At 39.8% G+C, this 25,013-nt stretch overlaps 1 long non-coding RNA gene across 1 annotated transcript; it reads right to left on the minus strand.

Annotated features, from left to right (window-relative positions):
• Positions 1-7,199: 7,199 nt before the first annotated feature.
• Positions 7,200-13,397, minus strand: LOC116070660. Its single transcript, XR_004110499.1, has 3 exons — positions 13,286-13,397; positions 11,211-11,386; positions 7,200-7,323 (listed from the first exon to the last, which is right to left on the minus strand). It is a non-coding gene; the product is annotated as an uncharacterized LOC116070660 (long non-coding RNA).
• Between the last annotated feature and the right edge of the window lie 11,616 nt (positions 13,398-25,013).

Consider the following 25,013-nt stretch of genomic DNA (forward strand, 5'->3'; position numbering starts at 1 on the left):
ATAAGTCTGTTTTCTGATGAGAAAATGTGTTTCAGTCTGGTGGCAAGGAGGACAGGTGAAGGACTAGATGCTGCAAGGGCAAAATTGAGTGAAATTCTGCTCAGAGGTATGCCCAGAAACAGGCACATTCTAGCTGTTCCATAGCAATTCTGAAGCTTTTACTGCCTAAATAGTCTAAGGACAGGACAAGAGCTCAAACTAGAGTTTTACTAACAGAGGTGGAGAGAAAAAGTCACCCTGAGTGAGGGTCATGAGGTGGGATGCATGGAGCCCTTCGTCGGATGGATGTAGTAGGAGGAGGTTAGGAAGAGGGGAAAATTAGTGAGAAAGCTGTGATATCAGATACATTTATTTGAATTAAAACATAAAGTATAGGGAATATCAAGGAATTTGGACAGCTTTTTGGAAGTCACTGGTTTGTTTAAAGAGCCAATATCAGCCATGTCCAGTGGATGGTGAAACATGAACTTGGGGGAGGGTTAAGATTAAGGCTGGGAATACAGGTTAAGGCTCGATGAGGACACACTGGCCCAGATGGCTATTCTGAGGAGGACAGATGAGAGAAGTGCAGAGGTGAGCAGTGATGCCTCACCCATTCCATATATATTTAGAACCCAAGAATAGTACCTTACTTGAGAGGAAGGTGGTTCAAGAAAGAGGCCAGGGACGAACGGCCCAGAGGGAAGGACAGCGGTGGCACAGGCATGGAATTGTACAGACTTGGTTGGACTAGAAGAGATGCTCAAGTGGACAGTCACTAGGGATAACGCTCATGGGTGCCTGACAATGTCTGAAGCCCACTTGAAGCCCACTTGAATGGGGCAAGTTGGTTCTGTGCCTAATCCATGGTCTCCTACTCTGTGTGCTCCTGCTGCCTCTGTATCCAGTCTCTCTCTCTCTCTCTCTCTCTCTCTCTCTCTCTCTCTCTCTCTCTCTCTCTCTCTCTCTCTCCCTCCCTCCCTCCCTCCCTCTGTGTGTGTGTGTGTGTGTGTGTGTGTGTGTGTGTGTATCCCATGGTCTGAGAGTCAGTTCTTTCCTTTTCTGGGGAAAACACTCAGGTACTTAGGTTTGGAGACAAGTACCTTTACCTGATGGCTATGAGCTTATTAAATGGGAAGTGTTTCTTTAGGAGTACTTTGAAGAAAAAGAGAAAAAAGCTTACCAGAATTTTATTGTAATAATATTCTGTTACTATAAATTATATAAGTTTTTATTATACAATGTTGCTTTTTCTGTTTTATCTATCATAAATAGCACTACAGAGAATACCTTTATAAACAAAGATTTTTCCTAACTGAATTCCTTTTTTATTATTTGAACGATAAATCCCTCAAAATGGTCTTTGGCTCTAAGGCATAAATACTTAACATACATATAAATTACATATTCACATATACCCATACATATGTATACATGTGTCCATGCATATGTACCTATACATTATATGTATACATATACAGATCATATAGTCAAGTTGTAACAGGGATCCACTAATCTCCATGTTTGTGATTTGTGCAACTGGACTTTATCATTCTCCTGCTAAAATGCCTGTTTAAGATTTTACTCTAGTCGGGCAGTGGTGGCACAGGCCTTTAATCCCAGCACTTGGGAGGCAGAGACAGGCAGATTTCTGAGTTTGAGGCCAGCTTGGTCTACAGAGTTCCAGGACAGCCAGGGCAAACAGAGAAACCCAGTCTTGAAAAACAAACAAACAAACAAAAAAAGATTTTACTCTTTAAGTTCTTGCCTTTTATCCCTACAAGAGTATTGATTGTATGTAAATAGATCTAAAAGGTATGCATTTTATAATATATATGCATATTCAGAACTGTTAGTAGAAACCAAGTAGATGAAAAGAACCTGCTTTTTACTAACAAAAACATACTTACTTAGAAGCAGAAAGTTGACAAGTAAAGATTTGAAAAGAAAACTTGATACAGTCTCTGAGGCCAGAGCCTGCCTGTTTCACTCCGGATACTATTTCAGAGTGCTTTTCTTCGTAGTTCCTCGGCAGAATAAGACAATAGTTCTAATTTCTTAATCTTCAATAGAAAACAATTCCAGCTAAGAGTGAACAGTTTCCTTCTTTGCAGATGGAGATTCACCCACCCCTTAAACAAACAAGCAAACAAACAAAAATCTATTTTTTTCCCCAGGGGCATATGCAGATGAATGTCTCCCATCTCCCGCGTGCTTGCTGTCTGTTGGCCAAACGAAACACTTTGTAGCAGAGTGTATGGGAGGCGAGTGTGGGTTTTGCAAAATGCAGGCAGTACTCCCTGTGGTGCACGGGGTTGGCTCCAAGCTGTAATTAAATTCTTCCTTCCAATTTCCACAGAAGTACTGTCCGTTTATAGAAGAGATGTTTATGTGTTTGTAGAGCATCTGTTCAGAGTCTGAGAGATGATCCTTTACAGAAAACAAGCCATCCTGATTGCTGGAATGACTCTCCAGCCTCCTGGATTTCAGGTCAAAATCAAAGAGAAGATACAGGTGGCTGAGCAACCTTAGCTGGTGTCTCTGTACTCTGGGCTTTATGAAAATTCAAACCACTGGGAGCCTGACTTTGTAAAATGTTAAGTACTCGTGAAAGGGATAATGAAAGCAAGAAAGCTTCCTGCCAGCCTTGCGGTCAGCAGCCCTGCTCTGGCCTGGTTACTTAAGTCCGTGTTTTTCTAAATCAGTCATGAACCAGTAATTATCAAGTTTTGCAATACTAGGCGATTTCCCTCAAGAATAGCAAATGATTTGAGATGTTAAGTTGATAGCTTTTTAAAAAAGAAATTTGCCTCCTCTTGATGGGCTTCTCTGGGCCCTTGGCAGAACCTGTGTTCATATTACAGGCTTTGCCTTCATTATGATCAGACATCATGTATTTGCTTTCTTTCTCTTAAAATGCTGTTAGTAAACACTGCTATTTATTTGTGTTAACTAATTAATCCAAATTCAGTAAAAGGGGCTGGGGAAGGGGAGAAAGATGGAAAAAAGAAGTTACATTGGAAATTTAGGAATCAGGATCATTTTACTTTGTTCAGTTCCTTCCAGCACAATATGAGATGACCTGCTGATAGCCTTGTCTTCTCCTGGAAGAGGTTCTCCATGTGTATACTGGGACTGAGAGCTCAGAGTCCTTGTGCATAATGCTAATCCAGTTGCATTGCTTTCTGAAGCTCATAAGAATTCAAAGTCTGATCTCAGAATTGGTTGGATAGAGATTTAAACATGACTCATTTCCTTACTTCAAGAGTTAAAACAGATACACCAATACCAGTGCAGTGACTTTGTTTCAGTATGATTGAATTACATCCCTTGCCATTTGTTTTGATGTCCTGAGCCATGCCAGGTTTTCAAACAACTTCCTTCTTGGGATGGACCCTCAGAGAGTATTTCTCTTTTCCAGTCCATCTTTGAGGCTGTGCAACATACTCAGGAGAGCCGTGTAACTGGCTTATCCATATACCACTGGTTTGCTTTTGGAGGAGTCTTCTTGAATAAATCTTTGGCAGCGTCTTTGCCTGAAAGCTTTCTAGAGTCATCATGTAACAGCCATAATGGCCCTTGAATTGTGCTTTCCAGAGGTGTAAGAGGAGACTCACAAGGTCCTCTAGAATCCTGACCTCTTCAACAAGTGTCAGGCTTTGCTAGGTCTTGTCTAATGACCACAACCCCCCTTTGAGTGCTGAGTTCCTACATTCTGGGATTCTCTAAAGAAATTCTGACTCCATTCTGTCTGTTCAGGCTCTTGGTGGAAGTCATATCTTATCAACCTCTAGTTTCTTGCCACCATTTACTTTGGTCTCTGGTAATTATATTAGTAAGCCTAACCATTCCTGCTGCTATAGGGTGGTGGCCCAGATACGTCGATTGGGCTATGGCCGAAGGGGTGCAGAGGTTCTCACAATCACAGGCAGGGAGCCCACTGGCCACTGATTTTTGCATCACCCCTATAAGATCACTGCCAAATAATTCTCTAGCTTTACTGGAAACTTGCTATCTCCCAAGGATGTTCATTGTAGTTGGGACAGCTCTGACTGGTGGGAAATTCTTTCTTATACCTATTCAATGTTGATGTGTTTCCCCATATTGAGTAAAAAAAGAATTCCTATTAATTAGACTCCCAAGAGTCTTTCTAGAGTTGACTTAATCTGACATCTCTGGGAGGAACTCTTATTTACATTTGCAAAATTTTGTGGACACTGCCTTTTGCATTGCTGAATTCTACGTTATGTCATCAACAGACCTGTAGTGGGCATTTAATGTAAAACACTTGTTGAACTAAACTGAACTATGTTCAAGAGAAAGCAATGAAGGCTTGGGGTATAGTGCTTACAGCGTGTGTCATTGTTTTGGCAGCTATGTTCTTATGCTCTTAGTTATTTTATATGCACAATCCTTGCCTACATAGCTCGTTTTTAAACTCCTCAGGGTGTGGACCTGTCTTGTAGGTACAGTGTCTAATAAGCCTGACTCGCGACCTCAAATTCACCTTAAAACTTTACAAGAAAATGAAAGCACAAGAACAGCCCACCCAGTCCCAAAGAAGGGATGGTTTTCCTTCTGTGCCCCAGGAGAGTTGTGGCAGATAGTGGTGGGTGGGTGATGACCCAGCCCAGGACCACGTATGTCTGTCTCTCTGAGGGTCTTAGACTGAGGCCCCAGCACAAGCTTGCTTAGGCTGCCTTACAAAGTTCTATTCTATCTCTGCCTTTGACATAGTACTCTCCACTGGCAGAGCTAAAGCAGGGGTTAAATTGGTGCTTGGGTGTTGGCTTGGCAATCTGACAACCACATACCAGGAACACCCTTCTCCCCTCATCTGCCTGCTGCCTGCGTCTCCTTCCTCATTCTTCAGCCTCAGCAGGATTGATTATTTCTTTGTGGAACCTCTTGGTTCCACCTAGGCAGAAAGCCTACTTCAGCTCCTTGGCTGTCAGTGTGTTGTGGATGGTCTGATCCTCTCTCTGTCTCTCTCTCTCTCTCTCTCTCTCTCTCTCTCTCTCTCTCTCTCTCTCTCTCTCTCTCTCTCTCTCTCTCTCTCTCTCACTCACACACACACACACACACACACACACACACACACACACACAAAAACACACAGAGGACACTGCTCCCTTACTGTTTTCTTCCACCACTCTCCCCTATGTTGCGCAGGAGGAAGAAGCTTGACTGTTGTGCCTCTGTTTCTACTGCGCTATCTGACAGCACAAAATAAGATGCTCTTCACATATTTCTGAAGGAATCACTTTTGGAATGGGTGTGTTTTTCCCATAAAGAAATGTATTCCGAGTGCTAGAGAATGCATGCTTCAAAGAAAAATTTGAAACATGCCATTTATTTTTGAAGTCAAGGAGTACTCACACTGTTCTGTGCATGGTCGAGGCTTTGTCAATTTAGGCATGACTATATATGTTTTCGGTTAGCCACAGTGAAGGTCTTGTGATCTATACAAGCCTTGAGGTGAAATAAGAACCTACTTTAAGTACCTACTGTGAAATACTTGCAGGGGGGTAAGTTTGTGACCCTATCATGTTGAGTAAAGAATATATCTGTCTACCAAGTATGAGCTGCAGAAGCTCATTTCCCAGAGCTAGACACACCACCAAGGCTGCTGGGTACTTTGGTTTGATGTGTGTCCCTTCTCCTTATGTAATGTTGGCTTCCAGTTAAGATTTGCTAGAGAGATGGGACCAGTACAAGCTTTTAATGTCAATCAAATCAGCCAAGGGCAAAGGGAAAGTCTGGAGGTTGGGTAACCTAGATCTTTTGATTAACAGAACTGTATTGAGCCTAGGACTGTCCACTAAGCCATCAAAAACAGGTGACCATTTAGAAGATGGAGGCAGGTGGGTGTCTCTAGGAGACTACTGTGGTCTAGATAGTAAGTTCCAACCAGAGGTTCATAGTGAGACACTGCCTTAAAGAAAAGAAAGGTCTGGGCTTATACAAAGTAGAGGTATATTTAACAGAGAACTGGAAGCATTGGTTTTTTAAATGCCTCATTTGAAAAATGCTTTGTATTTTCTAAATACTTCCGTATTTAGTGAGACTCCAAAAGTCTTTTGCATTGGCAAGGTCAATCTTCTGCAGTTTTCTTTCTGTTGTTTGTTTTTGTTTTTGTTCTTTGAATGAGAACATTGAGACACTAAGAATTTAAATGGATAATTGAACTCCTGAGTTGCTGGTAGGCTGACGCAAAAGTAGAACTATGGGCTCTTACTTCCAGGTCAATGACATTTGCAGTAATTTACTCCTTTGTAAGTGTAATGGTATGCCATCTCAGGAGGACCACCTTTGCTAATAACAACCGTGTCTGGGCATTCCAGAGGATGTTCTCAGCAATGACCAAGAACCCAAGAATGCATTAGGAAACATACTTTGTTTCTAATCCATAAGATTATTATGTACTGCAATGAGTTTCTGAAAATTTAAGATAAATTGGCCATTTTCAAATGTATAACAGGAAACTTTCTCCTTTGGTAATTTCACCATTTTGCTAAAGTCCTGCATTTCCATAGCATGCCAGGCATGAGTGTAAACTGGAAATACAGCACTGAATGGAAAGGGCAAAGTTCTGCTTTTCTCATAGGCGTATTGTAGTTGAGGGAAGGGAGTTAGTGAGAGGCTAACAGAAGACACATATGTCACATCAGATGTTACTCAGGGACTCAGAGCGGGATGCGTATGCCTGTGTGAGTGTGAGTTGGGGCTGAGTTTACAGTTCTAATGAAGATGGTTGGAGAAAGGACACACAAAACCTTGGAGCACATTTTTGTATCTATTTTAAATAGTGGCAAAACCTGTATCGTTAAAGTGCCTGTAACTGTCAGGTGAATGTACACCCTACCCTCCAGGACACATACATATGAGACCTAGTATTTGTTTTTCAAATTGACTTCCAACTACTTATGTTCCTAAACGATGAAGTGAATTTGTTTTTTGCAGAGCTACAAAGATGTGGAATTAAGCTGTTACTAATATCTGCTTGGTTTTTTGTTTGAGGACCTCCCACTGTTCAGCTCAATGATAAAATTCCACAATAAATTTTGACTTGAAAGTTTTTGGGCTATCACGAAAATGGGAATGACGAAAGGCGCCTAGGTGATGAGGCAAATATTTGGCAAATCCTGAAGCACTTAGAGCAAGCTTTATTAAGTGTGGCAGAATCAGATGATCATTACTGTTTATTTTTATCTGGGGTCAAACATAATTAAAATAAAACATTTTCTGTGGCTTTCCAAATTAGCCTAACGATTTATTGGTCTCCAAAGATCTTTGTAGATGGTAATCTTGGCTCAGAGTTCTAAACCAGAGAGTTCTCTAGATCTGGAAAGAAATTGGAAAATAATTTGTTTTAAAACAAAACAATACACACTCCAAGAAACACCGTGAGAAAATGCTGTGACATGTTGAGAACTCGGTTGAAAGGTACTGTTAGATTGCATGGTGAGCTCAGGCCACAAAGCCCATTTATTTCTTCAGTGGTTTAGAACTCAAAGATTTAGGAGGAAATGTCCTAGCTGCCCCCTTGTGGCCAAATGGAAGGATTTGCTTCTTTGTCTGAATAGTTTTAGGAAACCATGCTCTTTTGTAAGTGGGGCTAGCCATGAAATTGAAAACAAAACATTTCACATTCTCAGGTGAATTGTAAAGACTTTCGCCGCAATAGAAGGCTTCGTCTATCCATTTGTACGCACTTCTCACTTACAGAAACCTCTGGCCCTTGGTAGGTAAGGAATATTCAAACTGTGGCTCCTTCTATCACTACCATTGCAGTGATGCTGTGGGGATTAAAGAAGAAATCCTCAAATCTATCAAGTAGTCAGTCTCCAGAGAGTAGAGGTTCCCTCCTCTCTGAATGGGAAATAACAGGTGGAACACGGACACAGCTCAGTGAAAGCTAAGTTGTGCAAACCTGAGAGCATGGGCTTCAGTTTTCACATATATAAAACAAGTAACTCAAAAGCAATTAGTTTTCCTTTTAGCTCCAGAACTAGAGGGAGGCCGATTGATAGGGTGGGATGGCTTTTGGTCTCTGAGGCTTTGCTTCTTTCTGGCTGTGTATACCTTTATAATTTGTGAATTAAAAACCCATTGAGGATATCATGCAATGAAGCCTTTGAAGATTGCACAGCTATAGGGAGACAAACAGGGCCACCCTTTTGGCATTGTGAGACTTTTTAAATGTTTTTTTTTTCCACAAGAGTATTGAACTTATTAAATATCTGTTATGTGATATGCATTTATTCTAGGTACCAACAACACAACATTTGGAGTTGGGGAACACTCTTCAAAATAGTTATAGTTTGAAAAATATTAAGTCATCTTTTAGGTGGTTCATAGGGTTCACTATGTGTTCAAACCACACCAATATTATTAGTGGGACATGCCTTAGCATGGGATGTCCTCAGGGATTGTTGAGATAGGGGTCGTTTTGAAGCCTAGCAGAACAGCCAGGGAATAAGCTGGGTCTGAAGTAAATCCTGGAGCAAAGGGAAGTATGTCCTTTGCTGAAGCATGTGGTGAGCAGATGAATGCGCCTGGTGAAAACCGCAGTTCAGTGGCCATTTCTTAGGAAACAAATTCATCTTGTTGAAAATATATTTTCTATATTCTCTATCCACATTGTGGAATGTTCCATTCAAAATGTTTTAATCATTTTGATCAGGCAACAATTATTTTCTTTGGTTTGTTTTCTCAGTTTCTTATGTCTGCTAAATGTATATAGTAGGGAAACACAAAGTAGTCAACATTCATTGTTTGGGAGGTGAGACAATTTGAGCTGTACATTACTAAAATTAAAGTTGGCATGTGCACATTTTGGTTAGGATACAGCTGCTGGGAAAAAAATCCCCATGTTATCTCAGATTGTAGTAAGCTTTTGGAAGACCCAGACACAGAATTCCCTCACCACACTTTGCCATGGTATTTTCAGGAAAGCATACACATCATCTTCGACACACAGCCTCATTGTCATTGGACCTGGGTCAGATAGAACATTTGAACACCCTTCAATTTGGCAAGAAGAGGAGCCTGGAGTCCAATGATTTGTTTTTAGGGTGGTGTTTGGGGAATGACAAAGTCTTTCAGAGTCATTCAGCATATTCCAAAAAAGAACTGGGGAGTGGTTGGGATGGTTTGTGTACTTGTGAGAGGCTGTGACTCAAGAGATTAGAGGAAGAAAATGGTTTTTAAATTTTCATTTAGAGATTTGTAGACATAATCAGCACCACTGCAGGTTTATAATAAAACAAAATGATAAAAATAAAGAAACTGGTGATTTTTTTTTCTGGTCTCAGCTAATAAAACTGATTGAAATGAAACCATGAAGATGAAACAAGAAATATATGCTACAAAGAGGGGTGATTCTAAAACTCCCCTGATTAAAGAAATGTCTGTAGCTAAACCTCTCTCTAGAGAGTATGTGATATTTTTGTGCCTATGGTGACAACCTGATGGCTTTCTTGAATAGCTCATGTAGAGAAGATCTGAGGGAGGCAGCATGAAGACTCCAGCAGAACACGGACCTGAGTACAGAACATGGCAGGCAGTAGTTTCTGTGCTCTGTGGTTTTAAATAAATTCTTTAATCTGTATCTGTAGAGAGTAGAGAAAGCCCTGAACAAGTGAAATCCTGAGTAATATGTGCATTGATCTGAGCCAGACCACATTAAAGGTCCTCATGGTCCCATGGAGAAATAGCAAAACCCTGGGGTGAGGTTCAGAGGTAAGTGCCAAAGTCTTCAATGGGGGACTACGTGCAAGTGTTGAGATTGTGTGCAGAAAATGTTCAACATAGCTCCCCCCACAGATTTTTATGGTTCTCGGACTGTTCCCCAACAGAGACTGCTTATAACCAGATTAGCTAAACCTGTCTCCTTGATCCAGCTGTGCCCCATCAACCCTGTGTCCTTGCTTATCTGTATGCAATAACTCTGCTTCTCTGTTCCACTATGTAATAAACATGCTGAGCTTCTGAGCTGCTGTGCTCCTCCAACTGAGAGCCTAGACCACCTGATCCCAGCTTTATCCCTGTATCTGTCTTGTCTTCATTCCTTCACCACCCCAGTCAGGTCCATCTCTGGAGTTGTGCTGGGCACAACATGGTTCATTATTTGTAAATCAGGTCTTTCCTTTTTCAAAGGCTCCAGGCCTTTAAAATGCCACTGTTTTCTAGGAAGATTTCACTATATATGTGGCTACTCCTTACAGTTGTACCTACCAGCACGACTTAAATAGATAAAGGAAGAAAACAAATTGTTGGGATGCTATTGTTCAAGTTAAGAAGCATGTGAGAATTCAGACTCTTTATTCAAATGTTAAAAGGATACAAGTAACAATGGAAGCAATTGAGTTTTTACCCTGTTGCCCACACAAAAATTTCCACTGTAGGATTCTTACTTAGGTGCTAGGATATGTGGGTTTATGACTCTTGCACATCTGGATGGAAGACTTCTCTCAAGAATATCTCTGCTGGTTGGGAGCTGAAGGCTATTGTTGATTACATTTCATGCAGACCTCTTTCCTACATTACTTCACTTCTCAATGCTTCTCAATGAAATATGTCAACCACTAAGTGCACAGTAATGGACATAGTTCTTCCATCTTCGTGGCTAAGACAGTGTTTACTGCGTTGTCTTTCTAGAACATAAGCTCAAGTGATCATTCAGATTACAAGTGAAGCAGGTTCTGAGTATGGCAGATTTTGGTGACCTAGAGATCTTAGTCTGAAGGGTATGCTAATTACCATTAGCTGCCTCCTGTTAGGGCTTCCCATGTTTTGTGTGTCAGAATTTTACGCAACCTCTCCTCTGATCTCCCTGTATGCATATGTTCATGTTTATGCATTTGTGTGGAGGCCAGGGGATAGCCACATTGTTCCCTAGGTGCCATCTACCTTTTGTGAGACATGTTTTCTTACAGGACTAGGACTTACCCAGTAGGCTAGGCCATCTGATCCCATGCATCTGCCTGGATCTGCCTCCTTATTGCTTATTGTGGGAACCATACTCATATCCGTATGCTTTCAAGACAAGTACTTGACTGACTGAACTGAACTCTCTCCCAGTCATTTGCCTGATTTTAAAAACAGTATGCAAACCAAATAGAGCCCAGTATCCAAGGACTATCACTAATGCAAACCCCCTGTCTTCTCAGGGCCTAATCACAACTGTATTTATCACTTATTAACAGAGGGATCCTGTAAGAACTTACCTTTTAACCTATAAAGCAGACCTTATGGAGCAGATACAGAGTTTTGAAGAATAACCACATGGGTTAAAGCATTTAGAATAAGGCCTGGCTGTAGTAGGCACAGCTGAAATGTTTAATATCATCACAATCTCTTCATGTTCTCTCACTAAGGGACCACACCCCTCTTCCTGTGAGGTCTGGAAAGAGAGGAAAGACAGGAGGGAATTGAAGCTTCATTGCTTTAATGAGTACTGACCATTCACCCAGAATTCCAGGTGCCATTTCCTCATTTAATTTTCATGCAGATACATTTCATGGATTCTCATGTAGGCATAGTTCATGTACATCTTACAGAGGGAGAACAGACCTATAGGAATTCATTCATGGCAGAGTTGGAAGTTAAATTTAAATTAATCTTATTCCAGATGTATTCCTTTGTTCAAAAGCTAACCCTTTTTGAAATAGGAAAGAGTTATTTTGTACTTTTTAAAAAATAATGTCTGCTGGGAAGCCTTCAATAGGTCATTTATTGGAAGTTGGGCTCTAAATTAATCCACTTGGATCTAGGTTACTAGGGAGAACTGTGCTAGTCAGGAGCTCACTACCCCTAACAGTAAAGCTCTGCTTCCATAGGAGACCTTTCCTATACCTGAAGCTCTCAATACACATATTGAGTCCACCAGCTCAATTGCATTCAGTGGATTGAAGAGAGAAGGGGGGAGATAATGAGAAACTCTTAGTTTGGGAGGATCTGGACAGGACATATGATGATAGGTTTTTTCAAGCATCTGTTTTGATTGCCACCATGCTTCCAAGATGTTAAAACCATTTCCTCTCTTCAAAATTTCCTTAGGAATACAATCAAAGTGGACAGGAGTTGAGTATGGGGATAAGCAGGTAGAAGGGAGAAAAGAATGGTAGTGGGACACAGGTTTGCAGAGACCAAGAGTACAGGGATAGGAAAGGCAAAATCTAGAAGCAAACTCTTCGTCGGAGTCACAAAGTGACCTTTGGCCAAGAGAAAACTCCAAGTAAGGAAAGAAAAACCAAACAAAAACAACAAACAAACAAACAAACAAACCAAACCAAACCAAACCAAACCAAACCAAACCAAACCAAACCAAAAGCAAAACACATGTGCAACAATTCCTTTGTGAAAGAGTTCCTTTGGAATTGTTAGGTTCTCCTGAAAATGGCTGTTACTTTGGATAGGTAGAAGAAAGGTATGGGAAGTACATCAAAGAAAATTTGCTGTGATAAATCAAACCTAGGCTTTCCCATTGGAGTCTAAGTCATACCCCTCCGTAACTCTGAATCAGAAACTGGGAAAGGCACCCTTAGGATATTAATTCCATTTCTTCTAACTTGAACACACATGTGCTTGTGTGGGTGTGTGTATGTGTGCTTGTGTTGTGTGCATGTGTGGATGGAAGCAGGGGACAATAGTTCCTCAAACACAATCTTCCATGTTTTCTGGTGCCTCTTTGCTTGTTTATTTATATATGGTCTGGTCTCATACTGGTCAGAGCTCACCAAATAGATGAGGCTGGCTGACCAGTGAGCCCCAGGAATTTGTCTGTCTCCTACTTTCCCAGCAGTAGGATTATAAAGGCATGCTATCACACTCAAGATTAGTTTTTATCCCCCTATTTTAAAATTCTTTGAGACTTTAATGCGATGTATTTTCATCATATTCCTTCCTCCTTCCCCTATCTCCTCCAACAAAATCCCTATCTCTATCTCCCCAACTTCACATGTCTTACTTAGGGTTTTATTGTAGTGAAGAGACACTATGACCACAGCAACTTTTATAAAGGAAAATATTTAATGGCGTCTGGCTTACAGAGTCAGAGGTTTAGTCCGTTATCATCACGGCAGGGAGCATGGCAGCTTGTAGGCAGACATGATCCTGGAAAAGGAGCTGAGAATTCTACATCTAGATCAGCAGGCAGCAGGATATTGGGCCTGGCTTGAGCTTCTGATACCATAAAGCCTTACCCTGAGTGACACACTTCCTTCAGCAAGGCCATACCTCATAATAGTGCCACTCCCTATGGACTAAGCATTCAAACGTATAAGCCTCTGGGGGGACATACCTATTCCAACCACCACATCATGTTCTCCTTTGTCAAATGGGAGCTTAGGGACCAGCATTGGCCAGGCTGGCTCACAGGAGAGCCCCCTGGGACTAGTCTAGATGCAGAACAGCACTGGCTTGATTCCTCCGGAGCCAGCAGTTAGCCTCTTGATGATCACACAGCTGACTTATTCCAACACTCATTATGACTGAAGGGGCTACAGCTTGTCACTTCTCTCATTCTCAAGTTTCTTATCTGAGCACAGGGAATGAATGAGCTTACATTCGATCGGACAGCAGAGTGATGACTGATTTTTGCTACATATGTGTACTTTTATTTGGTTACAATTTGGTGCTTGTTTGTTTGTTTTTCTTATTTTAGGGCATGGTTTTATTTTATTTACTTGGGTTTTTTTGTTTTGTTGTATTGGAATTTTGTTTGATTTTTGAAAAAGACCTTAAAGTTGGGTGGGTGGGGAGAGGGATATGGAAGGACTTCTGGGAGGGAACATTCTAGATCAAAATATTCTGAAATTTAAAATTTGTTTTAAATAATAAAAAATTAATAAAAATAAACAATCAACAAAATAATGTTAGGTTTGCAAGAGCATGAATGTTTCACTGTTCTGTCTGAAGAGTCAAATGTGCTCATTAATCTGCCACATTTGGAACGTGTTTTACGTTGCTGTTAGGTTTTGCTATGTACTTGCATTCTAAACTATTTTAGATGTATTTCAGATCATATTTGTCTTAATTTTTAGTTGAAATTTCAAATCTCTGATTACAGTCTACCATTTGCTTTATTATTGATGCTACTTGATTGCTAGATATTTTATCTTTTACCAAGCAAAATTTAGTTTCTTTGTCTCCAAATCTCACGTAAATGTTGCTACAACATTCTAAATAAACACTTATATGGTTTGCTATCAGATAAAACTTATTTATTACTGTAGAAAAAGAGTAGATGGTTACTTTTGATTTGGAAATAATACTTTAAGAAGTAATTCTATGAATAATGCTTGAGGTATTACAAAGTCTGATTTGAAATTAAACTACAGTCATTATAATGAAACCAGAACAATGCTGATCTGTAAATCATTTGAGTTGTATAATTCAGAACCCAGATATTAACCAGATACCTGGGAACCTGATTTTTGACAAAGATGCCAAAAATATACTTTGGGGAAAAGATAATCTCTTCAACAAATTGTGCTGGGAAAGCTAGACGTCCATATGAGGAATACTAAAACTAGAGTCTTATCTCTCATTATGGTGGTTTGAATAAAAATGGCCCCCATAGGCTTATAAGGAATGGCACTACTAGGAGGTATGATCTTGTTGGAATAGGTTTGCCCTTGTTAGAGGAAGTGTGTCACTAGGGATGGGCTTTGAGGTTTCAGAAGTTCAAGGTAGGCCCAGTGTCACTCTCTCTTCCTTCTGCCTGGTGATCTGGATGTAGAACTTTCCGCTTCTTCTCCAGCACCATTTCTGTCCGCATGGTACCATGCTTTTTGTAATGATGATAATGGACTAAACCTCCGAACTGTAAGCCAGCTCCAATTCAATGTTTTTCTTTATAAGAGTTGACATGGTCAAGCTGGGCAGTGGTGGCACACAACTTTAATCCCAGCACTTAGGAGGCAAAGGCAGGCAGATTTCTGAGCTCAAAGCCAGCCAGGTCTACAGAGTGAGTTCTAGGACAGCCAGGGCTACACTGAGAAACCCTGTGTCAAAAAACAAAAACAAAAAACAAAACAAAACAAAAGAGTTGCCATGGTCATGGTGTCTCTTTAACTCAAAATGAATCAAATATCCTAATGTAAGACATGAAGCTCTGCAAACACAAGAAAAAAAAGGAGGAAAATCTTCATGATTTAGGTATGGTCAAGAACTTCCTGAATAGAATGCTAGTAATTCAGTAAAGAAAGCCAATAATTAGTCAATAGAACCTCATGAAATAAGTCTGTACAGCAGAGGAAAACAGTACAATGAAGAGACAGATTATAAAATAAGATAAAGATCTTTGCTAGCTATGCCTATATATGTGTATATATATATATGTATATATGAGTATTAATATCTAGAATATGCAGAGAACTCAGGAAGTAAACAAGAACTAAAGCTCCAATTAAACAAGAATTAAGAACATCACTAAACAAATGAGAGAATGAAGAGCTAGTCCTCAAACGATGAAACACAACTTATCAGCAAACATGAAAAATGTTCTACTTCAGTAGCCATCAGAGAAATATAAAGCAGAGGGGCTGGTGAGATGGCTCAGTGGTTAAGAGCACCAACTGCTCTTCCAGAGGTTATGAGTTCAAATCCCAGCAACCACATGGTGGCTCACAACCATCCTTAATGAGATCTGATGCCCTCTCCTGGTGTATCTGAGAACAGCTACAGTGTACTTGCTTATAATAATAAATAAATATTTTTTAAAAAAGAAATATAAAGCAGAAATACACTGAAATTTCACATCATTCCAATCTGAATGGTATCCATTAAGAAAAGAAATAATGTGACTGTAGAGATGTCTCAGGGGTTAGGAGTACTGATTGCTCTTCCAGAGGACCCTAGTTTAATTCCCAGCAGCCATATGGCAGCCCACAACTGTCTATAACTCCAAGATCTGACAACCTCACATGTTCATACATGCAGGCAAAAACATACCAATATGCATAAAATAAAAATAAATAAATTACTTTTAAGAGAAGAAAATAAATAACAAATGCTTGTGATGATGTGGACAAAAGGATATCCTTCTGTATTGCCAGTGTGGATATACATTGGTCAAGCCACTAAGGAAGGCAATGCAAAAGTATTCTAAAACAACAATGACAACAACACCTAACAGTAGCTCTCCCATATGACTAAGTCATAGTACTCCTGGGTATTTATCCACAGGATTCTAGGTTTGCATATCTCAGATATTCTTGAACACTGCTTGTTGTAGACCTATTCACAGCTGAGAAATGGATAAAGAAATTATGATATATGAGCATAATGGAATGTTTCAACCACAAAGAAGAACCTTATGTCATTTACAGGAAAAAAGACACAATTGGAAGCAATCATTAGGTTATTTAAGTTGGGCTCAAAAAGACAAATATATGCTTTATCTCATTTGGTATTTCTTGATTCTATATAGATACATGAAATCATGAAGGCATATATCACATGGAATCATGTATGTATATATCACATGAAAGCAGAAGCAAAACTGTCTAGAGAAACAAGGTGACTGATGGAAGGGACAGGGCAGAGAAGGGAGGGAGGATGGGTGTGAGGGATATGTTCAATGCACAATAAATACACATTTGAACTGTTCTTATGTAAGACTGAATTGTGTGTCCCCACCACTATCCTCTAGTTCAAAATGGAAGCCTAAACCCCCATGTGCTTGTGCTTGGAGATGGGACCTTTCAGAGATATTTGGCACTTGTGGTTTGAAAGTAAAATGACCCCTGTAGGCTCATGTGCTTAAAATGTTGCCACTCTTGTGGAAAGCTGTAGAACCTTTAGAATCTGGGGCATCACTTTAGGGAACAAGGCACGTGGGGCTGAACTGTGAGGTTTGGTAGCTCAGCATCAGTAACCATCTCTCCTCTTCTGTCGAGACCGTCTTGACCAGCAAGAACGACGCAACCTGAGAGCTCTTCTTTAAGAAGTTTATTCAGGAACCTTGAACAATCTTCTGACCCCCGGGCAACACCCTAGGCCCTTAAATGCTCTATACTGAGCCTATCCCATTGGGCCTCGTAGCGAGTGCAGATAGGCTACCAGAAAGCGGAAGCGAGCCAAGCTAGCAAGCATAGCCAAATAAGGACTTGTTTAAGAGAGCGCCTGCCTGCTAGAAAGCAGAACCAGGCGACATCTTGGAGCACGGCTCTAGCAGCTCTCTACACTCTTCTTCCTAACTACAGATGTGAACAGCTGCCTCATACTTTTCGTGTTACACTCTCCCGATTTGACAGATGACATTCTTGCCTGTAGGCCAAGATAAATCCTTCTTCCCTTAGGTTGCTTCTTGTCAGGTATTTGATGATGGTAAGGAGAAAAGTAACTGACATAAAAAGTTGGTACTGGAGTAGGACTGTATTATGATAAATCTGAATGTAGTGTTTAAAAATCAGCTTTCAGGAGGAAAATGGAAATATTTAAAATTTTGAGCTAGAACAGCCTTAAAATGCTATAAACAGAGCTTAATGGAGCATTTTTGTTGGGAGTTTAGAAGGCTAGAGTACTGAGAAAAATGTGGAATGAGGAGGTCCAGCTGATGAGGTTCCCAAGGGGAACATGAACTCTACTAGTAGTTGGACTAGAAACCATTTATGTTTGTATTGTAGCAAAATAATCTGATTGCTTTTTGCCTATGTCCTTAGAGTTTCAGTATAGCAGAGTTTGAAAGTAATTTATGGAGGAAATTGCAAGGCTGGATTACATTTAGGCTGTGACATAGTTATTGCTCACTGCTCTGTTCCAGGTTTACAGTGAGAGAGAGCAATATGTGGAGCAAAAGAATACAAGAATGTGAAGTGTGACGAGGAAAGAATCATCAAATTGCAGGTAAGGAAGATATAAAATCAGTTGTAATTGTTAGAAATTGACAGTATTGAAATCTAGTTAGTGTTCTGTACTGAGACAATAGGAAAGATACCCCAAAGGTTAGACCACGTTCACTGAAGCTCAGTCTCAATGTCAATTCACTTGAAAGAAATAAGCCTAAACTGAGGAGGCCACTAAGAATTCCTTACTCAATTACCACCAGAAAGGTAATCTTTTTCCAGAGTCAAAGTACACAGACACCTACATCTTTGCTTCAAGGTGGCCAGGCTACATCTCAAGTTTATTGCAGAACTTGATAGCATAATTTATGTGGTACTGTTTTTGAAGGCTTAAACCACGTAAGAAGAATGAGGGGTTCATGGACTCTTTTACCAAAGTTCCTGAAATTTGTCCAGGCTAGGCAATGTCAGAAAGGGTACTAAGCAGGTCATTGTGTGAAGTTTTGAGGTAAAGTCATTGCAATGGAAACCCCAGAATTTTTGATATGCAAGGACCATGGGATATCTACTGAAGAAAGTATCAGGCATGGAGTAGAGCTGGTCCAGAGAGAGACAATGTGTGTTGCATGAGGCAGAACTGAAGGGGTAGGGATGTACAAGCCCATTGGCGTCTAGATGATTTCATCATGAGCCTCGAATGATGAGCATGGAGCTGCAGGATTTGGTATTTTTCTTGCTGTTTTTTGTTGGTTGGTTGGTTTGGTTGGTTTTTGCTTTTTGTTTAAGCCATACAAAGTATGATATTTTGCTAGAGTACTGTATGCTGAGAATATTCTTTGACCTGTGTATTTTGGATATAGTTATATGCTCTATGACCAGGCCTCATAAAAGTGGATGCGAAGGAGTATTAGTGTTACTATCTGAAAAGAACAACCACTCTGTCCTTCCAACTCCTTTGTAGGAACCTTTTTCATATTGTCATTGAGAACTCTCCAAATCTAATGGTTGTCTAATTGTTGAGCATGTGTAGGAGATAAGAAATGAGGGTTACTAAGCCATTGCTTTTCAACTTTGTTGTTACTGATCATTTTCGGTATCTCTGTTATGAGTGTCTGTCTTTTGAGCCAATCAACTGTCATCTTGTAGAGTTTAGTTATACTCCATTGCAAAAGAATTATCCAATTTGGTCTTGTATACTATTTATATCTCCTCATAGCAAGATGGGAAGCTCCCAAGACCCCCACCTGGGTATCCAGTTGCCCCCTACCATGCATATGTTATGTGTAACTCTGCTTTTATTGATTGAGGGAGGCGCTACAGTATATAGGGTGAGGGAGATTAGGGGAGAGGCACTCCTAAATGAAGCTCAAGAAGCCCTTACCTTGCTGAGTAAAGGCTTTTTAGGGTCAGCCTGTTGAGGGAGGCCATGTACATCCCTGGATGTAACCACTCACTAATGCTCTGTAAAGACACCCAATAAACTCACTTATTCATCAGAGTTGGTGGAATTGTGCTTTGATTGTCACTGGGACCTTAGAAGATTGGATAGATGTTACCATTTCCCTCCAGGAAATATTTGGTCCTTTACATATGCATATAAGAACAAATATGGTGAGCTTGAGAGATAGCTCTGTCCTTAAACAACACGCCAGAATGGGTACAAGGGGAGAGAGGGTGGACAGTGAGGGAGAGAGAATATAAATAATCTAAAAAGCAATGAGCGGGCATCAAACATTGCCCCACGTTCAGTTATTCAAGATCATAAGCTGTCTTTAGTAGCTCACGTTCTGTGCTCTTTGTTTTCAGAGCACCCTGATCTATGGGCTTTGCGCAGTACTTCCCACATGTGTTTCCCATTAGTGTGATAACTAAAAAGTGCTCAGGTTCCATTTTCTTCTGTAATTAGCCTGGGGTGGATGTTACTGGGGAGAAGGAGGGAGGGAGAGACTCATTTATGAATTGAAAATTGGACTGGACATGTCACACTGGGTTAAATTGCTTAAGCTGGCTGTAGTGAGAAACTCCTCCTAGATTCCCTCTCTCACTAAAATTTCCTCAGTTGCAAGTAGATTACCCAAGACTTTATGTATTTATAATTCTTTTTACCTCATTTGAATTTTAATAGGCAAACTTCTACAATAGTCACATGCTAGAAGGAAATATTAAGTGAAAAAAAGTCACAGAAGACATTACCAGATAACTATCATAAAATTTAAAATGCATGTTCCATTGTTCATATACTGTGCTTTAAAAGAAATCATAGCATCATAAAAAATGCTGAGGTTAGAACAGAAATGCTGTATCAAATGCAAGGTACAAGTCTTAGTATCTGGTTAAGAACTTTTCTTTAGCATTATATATGAAAGAACTTTCAATGATATGGATAAATGATACACCATTAAGTTTCAAATCAAATGCAATAATGAAATGCTTTCTAAAATGAGGTACCATGGAGTAGTTTTTTCTAAGTTTGTAAGAGGGTACTTAAGACAGAGAAAATAAAAAGAAATCTGGAGAAGATGAGGGGAGAAGTAAATATCAAACCCATTTTCAAGCTTTTAATTAGTACAAGTGTCAGTAAATAACCTAAGTTCTATGTAAGACCATTTGAACATATATGAAGTCCTCCTGGCAGCTGGTTGAATTACTAACAGCAGGCATCTAAGAACATAGAAAGAACGCAATGTCCAAACAAACCTAAAAGCAAGTTAAAAGTCAACATTCCTCCAAAGAAGTTTGACTATGTGTCAGGACTAGGCAGTAACCTTCAACATTATTATGTTACACATATAATTATATGTGTATATTTATTATATTAACATATAATTATATATGTATATTTATAATTTAGTGAAAATATGTGTATTATACATTTGTGTATTCATAGTAATGTTTTTATTTAGAAATAACATTTGAATTTTAAAGCATTTATAAATTAAAAGAAAAGCTTTAATCACAGATTGTATATTAAAAATTTGAAAGGCAGTTCACAGAAAATGGTAAGACTTCAAAATTACAAAGAAGTAGGAAGATGTTCTACCTCATAAAGACATGGAGGAGCTGGAGAGGTGGTTCAGTGAGTAAGCACACTGGCCATGTATGATAAGTGTCTAATTTCACTTTTAGAAATCATGTTAAAATATAAATATTAGCTGAAAATTTACAAATAGAAAGGAAAAGTAATGCTAAGAGCCTGTGGTTATGATGTGAGCAACAGTTTACCTTGGCAAATAACATTTTAGAATCATCCAGGCAAGTAAATTATCTGCTAAAGTCACCTTTAATAGCTAGTATTACCTACTTTGGGGAGAAAAAACCTGAAAGAGGTGTATATTGTTAAGCATTGTGTATAATTTGGCTCAGCAATCTCATTCTTAGTTATTGACTCAGGAGAAACAAAGACTGACAGACACAATAAAAACAGATACACATGTGTTAACAGTACATTTATTTATAATTAACAAAATTAGAAAGCTCCTGGAGTTTTTTCAATGGGAGAGAGGAAAATCAGTTCATATATACAGCAGACAGATTGCAGTGGAAGGGAGCTGTCATATGCAGCAAGTCAGTGAATCCCAAAGGCATTTTGATGAGGAAAAAGTTATGTGACAAAGGCTGTAAGACCTTCTTGAAAACATAAAACCAAAGGGACAGAGCAGACTCATGGTTTGCCAGTGCCTAGAAGCAGGGAGGACTGACACATGAATGCTTCAGGGTATGTGAGTGATCTGACTAAGTGGAGGTTCCCTGAGTTTATACAGTCAGTAAAATTCTTACAGCTGTATACCAAGTAATGCGTTTTACTGTTAAACATAATTCTTCAAAAGGACTAGCTTCAGAGGGAAGGAAAAGATATGTCTCAGGATTACAGTGCACCTCTCCTCCTCTTCTCTCTTTCCTCCTTTAAAAAAGGATGCCTTGTGTAGCCTCTGCAGGCCTTGGGCACTTGATTCTCCTGTCTTACTTCCAAAGTGCTGGGATTTCAGGTGTGTGCCAGCATACCTACTTTCTTTCATGAGTATGAATATTGACTCTGTGTGGTGGTAATCAATGTGTTTTACGAGTGTTGAATGCCTGGATGGGCAGAAACTGTCAGGAAGAGATTTGACTTCGGTCACTGTTCATAAGGTAGAGATGGAGGAAGAGTATGTTTAGATTCTCTCATGCTTCCATGCACAACAACCCCAATGACAAGGCGGGATGACGAATTAACCATCAATACCCATGGTTTTTTAAGTCTCCAATCCTCGCTGCTTATTAGCTTTCTAATCTCTGCTATATTTCAAAGTTAAGCTGCATCTGGATTGCAAGACTGAGATGCTGGAGAGGGGAACTAATTCGGTTGAAGTGGGAGTTCACCTTCCTTGTACTACACATCAGCTCCTCATATCCTACCATCTGAAACCAATTTGTTGTACGTAATTTATTCCATAAAGTTGCTGGAATAAACAATACATGCAAAGCTCCTTAGATGTGAATTCAGCAGGGACTTGCCTGGCTGCGTGTGATTTCAACTCTCAGCACTTTCAGATGCCATCCAGCACATGGGGTGTCATGTGGATTCTCAGAAGGGCTATTATTTATGAATTAAGATATTCATGTGATGGTTTGTTATCTGTGACTGATGTGACATGGTCCATGGCCCCCATTCCCAAGTTGCTCTTAAGGCCAGATCAATGAGTTAGTAATAGGGAACAGACATGCCCACTCTGTGTGTCTAGCTCAAATAAGCACAGTAGGATTAGGGAATGCTTGGTCAAATGTGTTCCAACATAGTGTTCATCACTTGCCCAGAAATGAACAGTACCTCATATGGCATGCTTTCCACAATGACAGATACTTACAGAGTGTGATCCAGCTGTAGCTCTGTAATGTGGATGGCTGAATCATTTCACACAACTCAAGACTTTCCACCTTACATCTACTGCTTGGAGCCTCATAGGTTGATGAATGCTACAAAGGATTAGGACACCCCTCTTCAGAGACTTCCCCAAACTTCCTTGAAGTCTTTAAGACTCTCCTTTCACCACACATTCCAGATTTATTTTAGAGAGGGGCTATGACAGAGATATACCAGGCCACTTCCTAATTTTCTTCCCAAACTCCATATTTTTTGCTTTGTCTTCGTAATTTAATCAAAGTAGTGGAATTGAAGATTTTCCTCTTGAAATCTTACAGCACCATGATCACTTTAAGTTAAATAGTATGTAAAGGATATGAACTCTATGGGAAGACAAATGGAGTCAACTAACCTCAACCCCTGAAAGCTTTCAGAGTGTGAACCACCAACAAAAAAGCATACATGGGCCAGGCAGAGGACCCCACACATATATAGCAGACGTGCAGCTCAGTTTTCCTATGGGTCCCCCAACAACTGGAATGGGGGGCTGACCTTAAAGCTGATGCCTGTCTGAGGATCCTGTTCTCCTAACTGGGCTGCACTTTCTGGCCTCAGTGAAAGAGGATGCAATTAGTCATGCAGAGACTTGAGTGCCAGGGTGGGGGTTATATCCAGGGGCCTCCACCCTCTCAAAGGAGCAGGGGAGAGGAGAATGAGGGGAATTGGATGCGGAGGCAGGGGGTTGAGGACCTGGAGGGTGAGGCAGTGATTGGGGATGCAATTAGTAAATAAATTAATGGAAAAGTTAGTCAGTATAAGTCACTACAGAACATTTTAGAATGCTGAGCAGTTCTAGGATTACATTCAGTGTTTCTCCCTGGAGGAAGCAGGTTTTCTTCGCTGTGAGCACCTTTTCATGATGGCACGGAGTTTTCTCCTATGTTACATTCTTGGAGTCCATCAGTCTCCAGGTTATTCAGAAATATTTTCAGAACACTTTCTAGGTTTGAGAACTGTTCTAGGCACTGAAAAATTAAGACAAAGTCACAGAATTTGTGGAGTTGGGGTAGGAGTTAGGAAAGAGAACAAAACCATAAAATTATTTCAGAACATGTGTTATGTTGGGAAGGAAATACAATATGCAATAAAAAAAGTTGTGTTGGGGTGAGAATTTATAACTTTTGATAGCATATAGTCATTGAAAGAATGTAGAAGAAGGTGATTTGAACTGAGTTAGAAGCAAGAAGTCAGATCCACAATGACTAAGGAAAGAAACTCACAGCTATTTATTCATTAGGCATTATTTGCCCCTTCCATCTGGAAGGGTAGAAATAGGAATTGCCTCTTTCACTGTTTCTCTCCTTAAAACCTTAGAAAAGGTGAATCTGGCATTCCTAAAGACAAGGCTGCTTCCACTGGCATCATCTTTCTGGTGAAACTGGGAAGGCTTTATTCCTGTTTCAGGCACTGGCTAGAATTCAGAGGGCTGGAGGAAAAAGGACTAGAACAGTCATTCTTGTCTCCAAATCCTGCAAGCTGAGCTCCCACAGTGGCTTCTTCCCTTGATTTGAAGGTCTTCATGAGTCTAGCTGTGGTGATCAAGCCCTTTGCTCTTTTGTTCCTTGGACTAGGGCAGTAATAGCTTTCTATTGCTGCTTAGTTAGAAGGCTTGGGATCCTTACAATTTCTGGGTCACTTAACCCTAACTTCATCTCTGCAAAGTCTCTTCAATTACCTTTTAGAGGGGGTCATCAGGTCCCTTCTGCATCCTTGACTAGTACAGGGAGAAAAAAGTATGGTATAAGTTGATCAGGTTAGTTATTCTTCAAAACATGTGCCAATGTGGATAGTAAACAGAATTTCTTTTATTAAAATTATAGGGAAGTTTAGGATATTAACCAAGATAATATCATAACCTCCAAGTCTTCTTTTAAAGAGATTATTGTGGTTTCCTGGAAAAAGAGCTATTTGAGAAACACACAAACACACACACACACACACCACAAACAGAATAAATAGTATACTAATTTGAATATTTATTGTATTCTAGATATTGTTTTAAACACATGCCTATATGCATATTTGATAATCTCCATGACCATCCTATGAATCTATTCCTATTCTTAGATGAAAAAAAATGAGGTGCAAAAATTAAGCCACTTCCCAATGGCATTCATTTGGGAGCATCTATTGCTTTCCATTGAACCTTGTCCTGACCCTAGTAGGTTTTGCCGCTCAGTTGGCACTATGATTGTATTTAAAAGTGACCTTTTATCAGCGACTTGAAAAGATGGAAAGTGTGAAAGACCAGTGACTACCATGAGGATGTGTTTATTGACAATACATTTGTTTGTTTGTTTGTGTTTTTAAAATTAATCAATTAATTAATTGGATATTTT

This window comes from Mastomys coucha, unplaced genomic scaffold (assembly GCF_008632895.1).
Source record: "Mastomys coucha isolate ucsf_1 unplaced genomic scaffold, UCSF_Mcou_1 pScaffold22, whole genome shotgun sequence".
In the NCBI taxonomy this organism is placed as follows: domain Eukaryota; kingdom Metazoa; phylum Chordata; class Mammalia; order Rodentia; family Muridae; genus Mastomys; species Mastomys coucha.